Source organism: Pelophylax lessonae (assembly GCF_965119305.1).
Source record: "Pelophylax lessonae genome assembly, chromosome: 3".
Taxonomy (NCBI): Eukaryota; Metazoa; Chordata; class Amphibia; order Anura; family Ranidae; genus Pelophylax; species Pelophylax lessonae.
In genome coordinates, this window is record NC_138770.1 from 44,175,662 (window position 1) to 44,189,852 (window position 14,191).

Below are 14,191 nucleotides of genomic sequence, written 5' to 3' on the forward strand. Positions count from 1 at the left end.
CCAACCCCAACTGTCTCAAATGGGCCAACATCCCCCAATATGTCCATTTTCCTCCTGATTGCCAAATAAGTATTAGCAGAAGATATGTGTATGTGTGTATATATATATATATATATAAGATACTCTAAATGATTTTCTATCAATAGACGGAGCATGCCGTCTGTGCACCGATCTGTCCTACCGTTTCACTCGCTTCTACTTAGAAATCGCCGTGTTTACAGATTAAGCTGATTTGACTCTCTTCCAGTAATATGAAATCTGTTTACATTAAATGGAATCACAGCCGATTTCCAGTCTCTTTATTATCAGAATGATGCATTAAAGTGGACCTCTCACTACCGTAATGAATGCATGACGTTACAATACACAGCAACAGGATCCCTTTTTCAGAGAAGCATTTTATCATTTAAAAAGCCATACTTAAGCTCCAGTCAGTGAGATGGACTAAGCTGGGATGATGTCATCAGTCTGCTGCAGACAGGAGCAAACAATTCCTCAGTCTCCCTCCCCAGTAAGCAGTTTGTAACTTTGTAGCAAGTTCCCCAGGTGAGAGGCTGTAACAGGAGTTGATCTGTGTCAGACATTTTGTCAACACGGCCAAAAACTGCATGGGCATGGGGATTTTTATGATTGTGTCATCTCTGAGCCGGCATCTCAGTCTAGAACGTAGATGGACACTCTAGGTGATATCTGAACAAAGATGGTGCTGTTCTTACAGAGAAAAAGCAGATGAAGGCAGTATCAGGGGGAGTATTGTGATCTCTGTTAAGCCCCGTACACGCGCGTCGAAAATTGGCAGGGAATTTTCGTCCGACGACCGATCTGCCGATTTTCGGCTTGTTAGTATGATGCTTCCGACAACCAACTCCGACTTTTCAGCAGAAAAAAATCTGGTGTGCAGACTATAAAATTTTTGTTGGCCGTCAACACAACGTCCGATTTTCGTGCAGGCAGTACAGATTTCGACAGGGAAAAATCTGATCAGCAAGTCTGGGCATGCTCTGTGAAGAAAGAACACAAAGCAACCCAACACATGACATCACTTCTGAAGTAGAATTTTGTTGGGCGAGAATATTCATGTGCAGTCTAGGCACATTCCAACCAACAAAACACCACTCTGGACAAAAGATGGACGATCAGTCGGCCGATAATCGTTGCGTGTGTACGGGGCTTTAGAGGTATTACCTGGAAGGGTTACACTGACACATTACTCCGCAAGCTACACTTATGAATATATCTGATGATAGGCCCATTCATCACTGTGATGGGTGACCAGATTAGCTAGCGGTGAGTCATGGGGGAATAGGCTGGGCTCTTGGGCTCCAAAGCTAGGAGCTCTCTTTAGAAAAGGTTACATACCCATTAACCCATAGCACCGGCATCTTTTATGGGAGCTCAAGTGTGCCCTAAAGTGAATTTGTCAGCAACTCGGTCTAATTTCCAGGAACACTACTTACACTGCTATGGTGATCCAACTGCTTAATTCAGGCCTAAACCCTGAATTCTTCTCAATGGATACTAGAGGGTCTCTCTGGCCAAAAAAAGCCATTCTTGCTGGGTAGGGGTATGGCAGTGGCCTCGTCCTAGCCTAAACCCTGCCTGTGAGCCCCCTATCCAGAGGGCCTCTCTGGACAAAAAAATGCCTTCCTTACTGGATAGTGGTAGGGTAGTGGCCTTATCCTAGCCTAACAGTTGCCTGGAAGGGCCCAGCATGTATGCCATTGGTGGATCTTCAGATGGGCCAAGTATTGGAGGACAGGGAGCTGACACACATTGAAGGGCTGGGGCCATTATGTGTGCCATTGGTGGAGCTTCTGTTTTGGCACTTTTCCACTGCAAGTACCGGCTCGGCTCTACTCGACCCGGTTTGGTTTTCCACTGCATGGCACCACATGGTACGGTGTTGGAACGGTTCGGTACGGTTTGATTTTCCACTAAAGTAGTACTAAAGTAAGTGGGTGGGGTAACAACGATTCTCTGACCAATCAGTGGCTAGTAGTGACTGCATGCAAAGGATTGTGGGATATGGTACCGGTATGGTACCTCTTGGAACACACAATCGAGGTGGTACTGTTTTAGAGAGCCGTACCGTTCGGTTCCATGTAGTGGAAAGGCGCCGCCGTACCGAACCGTTCCTACACCGTACCACGCGGTACCAGCAGTGGAAAAGCACAAAAGCGAGCCGAACCGTTCGTTTCCATGCAGTGGAAAAGCCCCATTTGTGTATAGGAGGACGGGGAGCCAACACACAAGAAAATAATCGGTGTCGGGCTGTCTTGTGTGGCATTGGTGGATCTTCAGTCAGACAACTTTTGGAGGATAGGAAGTCCACACACATGAGAGGGGAGTATTCTTTGCAAGGCTGTCTTGAGTGCCATTGATGATAGCCTAGAACAGAATATTCCCTGACACTGTGTGTTGACTTCCTGCCTTTCGATAAAAAGGAAACTGAAAATCTAATGTCACTCATAATGCCCCAGCACTGAATATTCACCTGCAATGTGTGTCAGCTCCCTGTCCTCTAATAATCAGCCATCTGAAGATCCACCTAGTGGGCTCATCGCAGTATATTTCCCCCTGATGTGTGTTGACTTTCTGTCCTCCAATATTTAACTGAAGATCCACCAATGGCACACATGTTGAACCTAGTACAGAATATTCCCTTGCAACGTGTGTCGGCTCCCCATTCTCTGATGCATGATCAACTGAAGATCCACCAATGGCACACATAATGGAAATGGGTTGCAGCTCTCATCTGATCATAGTGAGCTCTCATGAAAATATAATGAAGTCCAACCTCAGTTTAGAGCACATGGCCCTCCTGTTCCATAGAACTATAGTTTCAGTGCTCTTAGTGCAAAAAATCCTTTCCTACACTGATTCTAATATTGCCTGCCCTCTGAGCTCCAGAGCTATTGTACGTCACACACTGCTTGGTATTAAGGGTTTATTCATATACCAAATCTATATACTGAACTCCAACTAGTTTGTACATCTAAAAACTGAACTCTGGGATAAGCAAATATTGTCTAAATACAGTAGTCCTCTGTATTCTTCCTGGTCTATGCTGTAATCCAGTGCTCCTGTAATAAAGACCCCTCACCCCTCTCTTTCCTTGTGCAGGGTGACTATTCTTTTTTCCATCCATCCTCAAGTCCACCATGGAGACCTGCAGATCAGAAGGACAATAGATAGGTCAGCCATGGAGGGACCTGGAGCTCAGAGGGGCCATAGATGGGTCCACCATGGAAAACTGTAGATGGACAATACTACACAAAATTATCTCATGTATCAGATCATGGTGGAGCTAGGAGTGGTTGGTCACATTTCGCTAGATTTGACAATTATTCGATTTAACCCATCTGTTGTCTCTTTAAACTCACGGTGTTCGTGGGTGGACTGGTCTCCCTGATCTCTAGGCCTTGATGGCAGATCTGTTTAATGTCCCTGTGACATCCAGTTCTCCATGGGGGACCCATCTATGGTGCCTCTAAACCCCAGGCCTCAATGACAGGCACCTGCAAATCAGAAGATCAATAGGTCTGTTGTGGACATGTTGGTCTCTCTGAGCACTAGACCTCCATGGGGAATTCACTATGGTCCTTTGGATATTTAGATCTGCATAACAGGCCTGTCTGTGGTCTCTCCAAGCTCCAGGCTTCCATGGCAGATGTATCTATTGTCCTGATCTGCAGTTCTCCATGGTGGATACATCCATAAGCTCCAGGTGGTCCCTCTGAGCTCAAGGTCTCCATGGCAAATCTATCTATTGTCCTTCTGGTCTGCAATTCTCTACGGTGGACATGTCCCATGAGCTCCAGGTGATCCCTCTGAGCTCCAGGCCTCCATGGCAGACCTGTATATTGTTCTCGCTGCAGGTCTCTGTAGTGGACTTGTTGATGGTTTCTCTGAGCACTAGATCTCCATGGGGACTCCTCGGTGGACCTTTGGATATTTAGATCTGCATCACAGGCCAGTCTGTGGTCTCTATAAACTCCAGGTCTCCACAGTAGAGCCAACTATTGTCCTGATCTGCTCATCTCCATTGTGGGCCCGTTGATGGTCCCTCTGAGCACTAGATCTCCATTGAGCAGCCCTCTATCATCCCTCTGAGATTTAGACCTGCTTAGTGGGCCTGTCTGTGTTCCCTCTGAGCTCCAGGCCTCCATAGTGAACCCTTCTGAACTCCTGGGAACTGAGGGAGACACTTGAATGTGTAATGAAATCTATGCAACATTACAGAACAAGTCCAACTGAATGTGACCAACTCCTACAAGATACACCAGGTGTCCTCAGACTTTTTAAACAAAGGGCCAGTGTATTGTCCTTCAGAGAGTTGTGAGGCCAAACTGTGGTTAGTAGGAATAAAAAAATACCCAGTGTGTGCATTAGTGAAAAGAATAGTGCCCCATCATTTGTATCAGAGGCATTAGGAAAGCATTGGTGTTCACTGGTCACTTACCTTTGTAAACGTTCCATGTCTCACGCTACATCTCAGCTGGCCAGATGATTTCACGGCCAGATCTATGTATGCACCATCAAGCAGGTGATAACACCTCTTAACAAAGGTACAAACTCTGTGTTCTGCTGCCTTTCTACCAAAACAGCAATCTCACAGTGGGTACCTTAGGGCAGTGGTCCTCAACCCTGGCCTACAGGGCCCACTATCACGCCAGATTTGCAAGATAACTGAAATACATCCCAGGTGATATCATTTGCTGCTCAGTGATTGCAGTACTCTAGTCTGCATCTCCCCAAGGTAATACCTAAAATCTGGCCTGTTAGTGGGCCCTGTAGGCCAGGGTTGAGGACCAATGCCTTAGGGGCAATAAAAAGCCGGAGGCAGGCCCTATTGGGCTCTAGAGCCAGAGTATGAGGAGCATTGCAATATAATATACAGGAAGTGATCCAGGGACAATCCTATACCAGCACATCACATTGTCGAAGGCCTTTGATTTTATTTGCTTCAGCACCTCTTGCCTGGCAATGCAAGCGTTGCTTATTTTTAACCACCACTCCTAATGCTTTCTTTAGTTGTTGGATTCTTATTTACTAAGGCAATGTTTGTAAATGTGAGTGCTCGGTGTCACAAAGGGGTGATTTTATCTCTGGCTGGCTATTGGCCGATGGATCTGCCATTTTTTCTGCTTTTTACCATCACCTAAAGGTTTGCTTTTCACAGTTTTCTTCGTATATTCATTCATCTTGTAGCAACCTATTTATCAGGCCCACTTCGAGGTTCCTCTGTATACCAATGCAGCTTTGAATTGTGATCTGTGTACCCCATGTACCACCTCCACGGTTGAGCCCACTGCACTTTATCTTTTCAATGGTGGATATTATACCAACTCCATAGACATTTCATGAACCCCTTGAAAAAAACCTTTATGTAGTTCTTCCTCTAATTGGATGGCAATTGTAGGTCAGCCTTAAAGATCATTATAGCTTTCCCTCCCCTGCCTGTGCTTTAATCATTCAGGGCAAGGTTTCAGCTTTAATACCATCCTCCACAGAGATGCATACTCACCTCCATCTCCCTCCCCTGTTCAGCTGGTGACTGGGTGGGTGATATTGCATGGGGCAAGTCCCTGGCTCTGTCTAACTTGAGCTTATTCCATGTATAGAGGAATAACGTGAACCTGTTTCTCCATTTCACATACAAAAACATAAACCACAGGTTCTCTTATATTTTCGGTCAATACAGGGGGGTTGATTTACTAAAACTGGAGATTACAAAATCTTTCCAGGTATTTTTTTTTTTTAACCAAAGCTTAATTGAACAAGCTGAAGTTAGAAGCTGCTTGGCTACCATGCACAGCTGCACCAGAATTTTCACTCTTCAGTTTTAGCAAATCAACCTCAATGTGGGAGAGGGAACCGTTGTGTAAGATAGATGTGTGAGACAGCCTTGTGTAAGGATGTATGTAAGGAAAACTGTGTGGGAAGGAGCGTCTGGGTGCGAGGAAGATGTGCAGGAGGAAGCACTGTGTAAAGCCTAGTACACACGCAACGATTATCGGCCGACCGATCGTCCGTCTTTTGTCCAGAGTGGTGTTTTGTTGGTTGGAATGTGCCTAGACTGCACACAAATTTTCTCGCCCAACAAAATTCTACTTCAGAAGTGATGTCATGTGTTGGTTTGCTTTCTTTGTGTTCTTTCTTCTCTAAGCATGCCTAGTCTTGCTCATTAGATTTTCCCTGTCGAAATCTGTACTGACTGCACGAAAATCGGCCATGTTTTGACAGCGGACAAAAATTTTATAGCCTGCACACCAGATTTTTTTCGGCCGAAAAGTCGGAGTCGGTTGTCGGAAGCATCATATTAACAAGCCGAAAATCGGCAGATCGGTCGTCGGACGAAAATTCCCTGCCGATTTTAAACACGTGTGTACGAGGCTTAACCTTAGGTTCCCACCTATGCGTGTGAGGAAAGCAAGTGTGAGAGAGGTGTATGATGGAGCAGGTGTGAGCAAGGCTCTGGGTGTAAGGGAGATGTGTGTTAAAGAAGGCCATATATTTGAGATATGCGAGGAAGCAACGTGTGAAAGCTTCTGGATGACCTCCCCCCTGGGTCTGGGGGATTCATGTGCGAGGGAACCCTGAGTGTTAGGAAACCATGTACAAGAGAGATAGGTAGGTGTGTGTGTGGCTCTGAGGGAACCTCTGGGTGTGAAGGAGCCACATGTGAGGAAGCCATGAGAAGCGAGAAAGGGAGCCTCTGAATTTGAGAGAGCTGTGTGTGAGGGAGCCTCTAGGTGTGATAGAACCACATGTCAAGATGTGTGAGAGGGAGCCATGCGTAAGGACTCGTACACCCGATTAGAATATCAGGCAAATGATTGTCATTTTTTTTCACCCATGCCATTCTCATATCGAAAACTACTAGAGTTACGAAAATTCTCATAAGACAGAATACAACTTCCCACAATGATGTATTGTATTCTTTAGTTTCTGAACATGCGTGGTTTTGGTCACTAGATTTTTTATGTACTAATACTGTACTGATTAAACGAAAATAGTTAGGTTATCGTAAGAGAACAATTTTTGTGCTTTTCCCTTTGGATAATTTTGCATGAACTGTCGACTCTCGAAAGTTATACTAACGATCAGTTTTTTTGTATGATTGCTATGCAAGCGGTATTTTCCGTCCAATTTTCTCATCGTGTGTATTACGAGAGCCTCGGGGTGTTTGGGAACTGAAGGTGAGGGAGCCACATGAAAGAGAGATGTGTGTGAGGAAGCTGCATTTGTGTGATGTGTGAGAGTGCATGAGAGTACATAAGGCAGGCCATAGACGATTTGAATCTTAGCCGCAGCAGGAACCGACTGAAAGTTAAACAATGTATAGGCAGGTTTAATGTACCCAAGTTGATCAATCAACTTAAGTACAACCAAGCCTGCTGGATTTTACATACGATTATCGCTAGTGGCTGGTTCTAGTAGCTAGCAATAATCACGGCAACCCCCCCTCCCGGGAAAGAAATTTGCTCCATGTATGGCCTGCCTAAAGCCCCGTACACACGATAAAAAATTTGGCTGGGAAATTTCGTCCGACGACCGATCTGCTGATTTTCGGCTTGTTAGTATGGTGCTTTCGATAGCCGACTCCGACTTTTCGGCTGACAAAATCCTGGTGTGCAGGCATTAAAATTTTTGTCCTCCGTCAAAACACATCCGATTTTCGTCTCATTAGTACAGATTTCGATGGGGAAAAATCTTATGAGCAAGACTAGGCATGCTCAGAGACGAAAGAACGCAAAGAAAGCAATCCAACACATGACATCACTTCTGAAGTAGAATTCTGTCGTACGGGAAAATTCGTGTGCAGTCTAGAGCACATTCCAACCAACAGACACCACTCTGGACAAAAGACGGACTACCGGTCGGCGGAAATTTGTAGCGTGTGTATGAGGCTTAAGAGAGATGCGTGAGAGGGATCCATGTGAAAGGGAGCCTCAGGGTGTGTGGGATCCATCTGTGAGGAATCCTCTTAAATGTGGGGGAGATGCATTTGAGGGAAAGGTGATGGAGGGGTGTGTGTGTGAGAAATGTGTGATAGAGCTTCTTGGTGTGGGAGCCCCTGGTGCGAAGACACCTCTTAGTATGAGGGAGCTGTGTGTAAAGCCGGATATTCCTCCATCCACACATTCCAGTGTGAGGGAGATGTATGTGAGGGAGCGACGTATGATGGAGATGAACGTGATGGAACCACGTGCGAGAAAGGTGTGAGAGGGAACTGTGCATGTAAGGTTGTTGCATGTGAGGGAACCATGCATGTAAGTGAGATGTGTGTGAAAGAACTGTTCATGTAAGGGAGATGTGTGTGAAAGAACTGTGCATGTAAGGGAGATGTGTGTGAAAGAACTGTGCATGTAAGGGAGATGTGTGTGAGGGAATCGGGTTTGTGTGACTGAACTATGTGCGATGAGGCCAGATGTGAGGGAGCTGCATATGAGGAATGTGTGTCTGTAGGAGTCGTATGAGAGTGAAGGAGATGTGTGAAATAGAGCCACATTGAGGAAACCGCATGTGAAGAAGAGGTGGGTGAAGGAACCGCATGTGAAGAAGAGGTGGGTGAAGGAACCGCATGTGAAGAAGAGGTGGGTGAAGGAACTGCATGTGAAGAAGAGGTGGGTAAAGGAACTGCATGTGAAGAAGAGGTGGGTGAAGGAACTGCATGTGAGGAAGAGGTGGGTGAAGGAACTGCATGTGAGGAAGAGGTGTGTGGGAGTCGAGTGTAAGAAAGTTGTGTGAAAGAGAAGAGTGTAGGGGAGATACATGCAAGGAAGATGTGTGTGATGGAGCTTTATGTGGGGCAGATATGTGTGAGGGAGCCATGTGTAAGGGAGATGTACTGTATGTGAAGGAAATAAGTGTGATGGAGGCTGGAGCTGTGTGAGTAAGGTGTGTTTAGAGGAGTCGGCGTGTGGGGGAGCTGCGTACGAGGGTTATGAGTGTGAGGGAGCTGCACATCAGGGTTATGAGTGTGGTGTGAGGGAGCCGTAATGAAGTCAACCTAAAGTAACTGCATGTGAGAGATGTGTGGGTGTGTGAAGGAGAAGAGTGTAAGAGAGCTACATGCGAGGGAGCCACGTATGAGGAAGGTGTGTGGTGGAGTCGCGTGTGAGGGAGAAGAGCGTAGGAGAAAGCCACATGTGAGAAGGGAGATGTATAGGTGTACTTTTATGAACGGGTGAATTTTTTTCTCTCTTCGCTTCTCTGCAGTTCTCCGGGGAAAATGATCACCTCTGGCACCCTTTTTATGAAGCAGAGAACTTCAGTTCTCCCAGGGTGATCAGAGGTGAACTGTTTTCTCCGAGATCTGTGTAGAAGTGAATGGGACGCCTGTAATCTCGTGAGACAAAGCGAGATTACAGTAGTATGAAAATCTCTGGCGCGCTTTAACAAGCAGTGATAAATTATCACTGCTGAGTACACGATCCCCACTAAGGTTAATAAATAATTGTCCCCTTACATAAATATATATATATATATATATACACTGAATACACACATACATACATACATACATTATATATATATATATATATATATACATTAAATATATATCTACGTGTGTGTGTGTGTGTATATATATATATATATATATATATATATATATATATATATATATATATATATATATACACAGTAAAACCTTGGTTTAAGAGTAACTTGGTTTAAGAGCGCTTTGCAAGACAAGCAAAATTTTCAAATAAATTTTGACTTGATATACAAGCGATGTCTTGATATACAAGTAGCTTTAAGTCACAGCTGAGTATAAAAGAGAAGAGAGGTGCCTCTAAGTGTAGTAATATGGTTAAATTTAATGAAGGTTCAACATTTAGCAACTCACATGGTTGATGATTGGAACAGGCACATCTAAGTATGCAGGCATCCAGGCTAAAGCTGTCCACATAGACCATCCTCCGCACCGCCATCTACGTCATCCCTTCCATACTGCCCCTCGCTTTCAGATCGCTTTACTGCAGGGTGGTCTTCCCGGTCAGGATTACAGACTGGCAGTCGGTGGTGCAGAAGATAGTCTATGTGGACAGCTTTACCCCAGATGCCTGCATACTTAGATGTGCCTGTTTTATTCATCAACCCTGTGAGTTGCTAAATGTTGTACCTTCATTAAATGGAACCATATTGCTACACTTAGAGGCGCCTCTCTTCTCTTTGATACTCTGGAGCTCCTGCTGGATTTTGCATCTAATCCCCTTGTGGAAGCGGCTATTTGTGGATGGACATTTTATGGTTATATAACCTATCGCAATGCTATAATCTTTTTATATGGACTATAAATTGAAGGATTTATGAATAAATGGTTGTGGAACTAATCATCTGAGTTTCCATTATTTCTTATGGGGAAATTTGCTTTGATATAAGAGTGCTTTGGATTACAAGCATGCTTTCGGAACGAATTATGCTCGCAATCCAAGGTTTTACTGTATGTATATATATATATATATATATATATATATATATATATATATATATATATATATATATATATATATATATATATATATACATAAATATGGCAGGGGGACATGATTACTGTGTTGGGGGGTCTGACCGAGGAAGAAGGAAGTCGATAATCTTCCTTTTCTCTAGCGCTCATTGACAGACGTAGTCCTCGGTGATACACCACCTTCGGGTTATGTTGCCTCCACAGGAGCAGGACTAGACAGGAAATTAAAAAGCTCTGGCCACACCCCAGGGGCAGTCCCAGAGGGTATATCCTCTCTCTCTCTCTGCCTCAGCAAATCAGTTATTTTCTGTCTAGTTAGGAGTAAGGACCTAGATACCTTGCTGGGATCTTAGGTCCTGGCAAGAATTTTTTCTTAAAGGATTTTTTTAGACAGCTTTTTTCTCCAGTGTTCCTGTGAGATCTTCAAGCAAGAAAGCTGAACTGGGCGACGGGCTGGATGTTGAGATCCGGTGGTCACCCCAGTTCAGCCTACGAGCGCGTGCAGGCCATAGCTCCGCGCTGGGTCGGCCGCGACAAAGTCCCATTAAAGGACTGTCCACGCGAGTTAAACGTCTCGCTGAAACGCCAAAGACCATGAGTCACGGCGTCCGTATCGGTCGACAGCCCTCCCGCCCCGGTGGAGAGGGGTACTGTCAGGAGTTGGTGCCCGCCTGGTTCCGGTATGGTGAGTAGTATGTTCCCCCTTTCCCCCTGACTGGTTTTGTGGTGAACGCGGGCCCCTCTCTGTATGGTAAGATAGAGTCCCTTTCTATCCTACAACATGACACAGATCCTCCTACTTTGAGTGTGATTTTATGTGTGCAAAAAGCCAGGAGGCTTGGTTTGGGAGCTAACAATCTAATTGTATACATGTTTTAAAGATGTAATCTGTGGCATTCTGGGAATCTTATGGGTTAAGAATAAGCTACCTACCAGTCAGAAGCCACGGACATGTAGACTGCCTTCCTAATCAGATCTCCAGCTATTAGCAGGCCTCCCGAACGGCCATGCGGTCCGCCAGGGCCGGTACCGCCAACCACGCCATATCCCCATGCAGTGAGAGTGTTGTGTGCCCTGCAGCACTTCGCTATTCAGTACGGGCCGCCGCCATTTTTTTTGCTGGATCGCACGAGCCGCCATTTTGGCGTAGCCTCGTGTCTCCAGCATGGGGGCGGCCATGTTTGAGGTGATCCAAACACCTCGTGGAGCTTGGGGGAGGCGCCGGAAGGCGTACAGAGGGGCGGAGCCGCCTCCTTTCTTCCTGGGCAGCCAGCCAAAAGACTTCCTGTTTGTTAAGACAGCGCTGTAACCTGTTGCAGTTAAACTCTGAGCATCAAGTGGTGAGCCTGGGGGTCTATCTCTCTCTCTCTCTCTCTCTCGATCGATAGGGATCCCTAGCAGGTAACACTAAGGGGCTTTTGTGGCGCTGGGGGTCGAAAAAAAAAAAAAAAAAGAAAAGTTTTATTTTTGAATTATATTATCCAGGAAGTAACTGGAGTTATCATGGACCCTGCCACACATATTCCCCCACCTGTTTCCCTCGAGGGGGCCACGGGACCCGCCGGTGCACAGAGTATAGAGTCATTTACAGCAATTTTGGAGTCTATGGTGGCTCGGGTGGGGGCGGCCTGTCAGGGACGGGGGTCAAGGAAGCGACCCCCGCCTACCCCTATACCATCTGACACCTCTGACTCAGATTCAGAGGTGGTCACGGCAGTTGCAGGTTCCTCTGCAAGGGCTGTTATCCCAGGTAAAGCCCCCTCAGACAGTGAGGAGGACGCCTCTTCTCCTGCTATTATTCAGGAAGAAGCATTGGTGGACGCACTAGTTGTAGCAGTGCAGGAAACCTTAAAACTTGAGGCTTTACCGGCAGAGGCAACTGAAACAGAGATTCCTTTTGGTACTAATAAGCCCATCAAGACGATGAAGGCTTTTCCTGTACCTAAATGTTTCGGTAATCAGATTAAAGGAGAATGGGAGCATTCTAAACGTACCTTTACTATTTCCAAGCGTATTGCTAGACGCTATCCGTTTGAGGAATCCATCATTAAGAAATGGACGGTACCACCAGTCGTGGATCCGCCTATTTCCAGGCTGAATAAAGCCACGGTTATTCCAGTGGAGGACACTTCGTCCTTTAAGGATCCGGTGGATCGAAAGATGGAAGCAGAGTCCCGCACCATCTTCTCTCTGATAGGGTCAGCTTTTAGACCAGTAATTGTTATTGGTCTAGTTTCCCAGACACTTACGGAATGGGCGAAAATGATACGCCAAGATCTTAGGGGAAAAGATATTCCCCAGGAGACATCTGATTTGATGGAACAGATTATACAAGGGCTACAGTTTATCTGTGACGCAGCCTTGGACACTACTCCCTTATTAGGGCATGCATCTAAGACAGCGGTGATCCTCAGACGTGTGCTGTGGTTAAAATGCTGGTCAGCTGACCTAGGTTCCAAGAAGACCTTGACAAATCTCCCCTTTCAGGGGAATCGTCTATTTGGGGCCAACCTAGATGAAATCATTAAGGATGCCACTGGGGGCAAGAGCACTTTTTTGCCACAGGCTGCTAAAGCTAAGGGACCTCGCAACAAGCGAGGACCTTTCTTTACCGCCCATAAAGGGCGCCCGGCTGGTACTAGCGGGAAAGGCAAGACTCCTCCAGGAGGGTTCAAGAAGGGCTGGTCGGACAAGCAAAGGACCAACCCAGCCAAACCCGAAGCAAAGGAGTACACAGCCTGAAGGTGCGCCCCCACCCGGTTTCAGGGTGGGGGGACATTTTCACTGGTATTCAGGACATTAGATCGAGCATCAACCACTACTACCGGTGCGATTCTTCCCTTCCAACATTTAAGTACTACAGGAAGCGGTAATTACCGTTCCCTGAATAGATCTTTTCCTTTACCTCTTCCTAAGATTAGTCCCGATACCTCACAGGAATCGGATCTGGTTGACCAGATAGGCCAAGTAGCCTCTAGTCGGGTGACTTCGGTCCCTGAGGTTCAACCAGAAAAGATCACCTTTCCTGATAACTATCAGGTATCTGATAAATGTGTGGGAACAGAAAACGACCAGACTTTCTCGGATGGTCGGGGCCAGATACCTCTAGGGACGCCTGGTTCAGATCCAATCAGCGCCAGTGGTCCTAGAAATTCTAGGCTGGCCTCCTCAAGCCGGCCTGGCCGACTTGGACATGTTAGTCGTAGACGTTCCGTGGGAACTTCGTCTCAGGGAGTGTCTGTGGTCTCAAGGACCAATTTACCATCATGCTTTACAGTCGCTGGGTTTAATGGCCTGGCCATTGAGACCCAAGTACTGAAGGACAGAGGTTTGTCAGCTTCAGTCATTCCTACCCTTATTAAAGCAAGGAAAGCGACTTCCAGCAAAGTCTATTAGCACACATGGAAAACTTATATTGCGTGGTGCGAATCTTTAGGATTTCCTCCACGTACCTATTCGGTGTCTCGAATATTGGCCTTTTTGCAACAAGGGGTTGAGCAGAAGCTAGCCTTGAGCACCATCAAGGGTCAAGTTTCAGCATTAGCAATCTTCTTTCAGAAGCCTTTAGCTACCAAATCCTTGGTGCGGAATTTCATCCAGGGGGTGCGGCACCTGGCTCCTCCAGTCCGCGCGCCCTTACCGCCTTGGGATCTTAATTTGGTTTTGTCGGTTCTACAGAAACCTCCCTTTGAAAACATCAGGGAGATTCCCTTG